We start from the raw sequence: 354 nt of genomic DNA, 5'->3' as shown, positions 1-354 counted from the left end.
GGTGCTGCATACTATACCTGGGAATGCTGTGTGGCACGCTCCCAGTCTGTCTCATTTGGGAGCTGGGTGGTTGAGAGCTTCCAGCTCAAGTCTTCTCATCTTTCTAGCCTCTTCCATCTCCATTCTCCTCATCTCCAATTTAAATCTCATCTCCTCAGACATTCCTTCTGTCTGGAAAAATCTACCAACACTGTAAGTAGGACTAACACGGCCTTGGACACTATTTGTCGGACTCTGTGTCCTCACACCGCTCTGCCAGATCTACAATGCCACTTCCGGCAGATACAGGGGACTTGGGCCTGGAGTCATCCCAACTACCAGCCCTTCCTTCCATGGTTTAGGCTGAACACTGAC

The sequence above is a fragment of the Scylla paramamosain genome, chromosome 12, assembly GCF_035594125.1.
Source record: "Scylla paramamosain isolate STU-SP2022 chromosome 12, ASM3559412v1, whole genome shotgun sequence".
Lineage (NCBI taxonomy): Eukaryota > Metazoa > Arthropoda > Malacostraca > Decapoda > Portunidae > Scylla > Scylla paramamosain.
This window is presented reverse-complemented; position numbering follows the sequence as displayed.